Source organism: Etheostoma spectabile, chromosome 9 (genome assembly GCF_008692095.1).
Source record: "Etheostoma spectabile isolate EspeVRDwgs_2016 chromosome 9, UIUC_Espe_1.0, whole genome shotgun sequence".
Lineage (NCBI taxonomy): Eukaryota > Metazoa > Chordata > Actinopteri > Perciformes > Percidae > Etheostoma > Etheostoma spectabile.
In genome coordinates, this window is record NC_045741.1 from 14,473,772 (window position 1) to 14,475,361 (window position 1,590).

The 1,590-nt window shown below is 42.5% G+C and overlaps 1 protein-coding gene across 1 annotated transcript in view; it reads right to left on the reverse strand.

Annotated features, from left to right (window-relative positions):
• Positions 1-1,590, reverse strand: part of nek7 (NIMA-related kinase 7) — a 76,754-nt gene that overhangs the window by 23,854 nt on the left and 51,310 nt on the right. The gene's annotated exons all lie outside the window — the stretch shown is intronic.

The following is a 1,590-nucleotide window of genomic DNA, read 5'->3' on the forward strand; positions in this document are numbered from 1 at the left end:
TGTGTGTGTGTGTGTGTGTGTGTGTGTGTGTGTGTGTGTGTGTGTGTGTGTCCAGGGCATGATTTGACTGGGCCCTACTAAAATCATGTGGGCCCATAAACACTGTGTACTTTGGTCTATGTGTTGTTTAACACCTACACTTAAGCCTTCTGTCATGTGCAACAGAGCCGATCCCACTGACTTAATTTCCTTTTTTCATCTTCTTTTATTTTAAAGACTTAAATGGCCCCTACTGGAAGTTTTGTATTATTTATTCTGTTACCTAGGAAATGTACAGGAAAGCAGTAGTATACAGCAACTTCTTTAGATTGTTGTCCCACTTTTCAGACATCCATTGGTTTCAGCCTAATTTAGTGGGCTATTAAGATTTACTTGCAGACTTGAAAGCTAGAGATAGATAATATTTCACAGTGAACATCATCTTAATTTTTTTGTCCAAGTTTTGCTGCTGTTGTATGGTAATGCATTTGCGAGCAAGAACTGCTTAGGTAACTTGCCCTGTTTTTGGTACATTTATGTTATTAGGGGTCCAAGCCCAAGGATGCAGGAAACGCTGTTGTGCAATGCGCTATGCGGTTCACACAACAGGGCTGTGGAACTCTATTGTTTTTTCTAAGGCTTCTTCTCCTCCTCCCCCTCCTCCTCCTCTTCCATTATTAGTGGTCCAAGTCCGAGGATGCGTGGACCGCAGTAACGCAAAGCGCTACGCTGTTCACACAGGAAGGCTAAGGAGCCTTATTGTTAGCGTTACTGCAGTCCACTTATCCTCGGGCTTGGACTCCTATTGTTTTCCATTATTATTCTGCCCAACGTAAAACTGACGCTGAAGCCTAAGCCGTACATGGTGGCGGTGTGCCATTTTCAGGACTGGATCAAAACGCCGCAAAAAAATGACTCACTTCCACCACTGTGTGGCGCCATAGCAGAAAATACTGCCTACAACGTCCACATTTTACATCAGACATTAAAAATCTTTACATCCACGTGTTAACTGAATTAAGCCGAGTTTCCTGATACAGGCCACGCCCATTTCTGCTCCCAATTCTTTTCAAAATATCGCACTAAGCGCAAAACCAACTTTTTCGGACTCATCCTAGGCCATGCGACAGATCTGTACAAAACCTGGTGTGTCTTATCTACCGATGCCCTCGACAAAAATATTACTCACAGAATTTTGCTACGTTAACATATGCACATTTTAAGACCAAACACATATATCCCGGCCGAGTTAAATGTTAACAAATAACATGTGGGCAGTTTTTAGCATGCCTTCCCAATGGTCTGTACCAAATTTGGCGACAATTGGCCATTAGGCGCGCTAGACTCAACGTTTGTTGGTTTTGTCAAAAAACTCAATGCATTTCAATGGGAAATTTGCATTGCAATATCTCTGCCACAGTAAATGCTATCAACACCAAACCTGTGATGATTGTTTGCATGCCGCTCGGAGGCTCTGTACCAAATTTGGTAAAGATAGACCATTAGGGGGAGCTGAAATCAATGTAGACCATTTTGGGCCATTTTATCACTTCTGAGGTTGAGTGCGTCGTAAATAACGCCAAACGGCACTTCTGATTCATAACTTTGTAA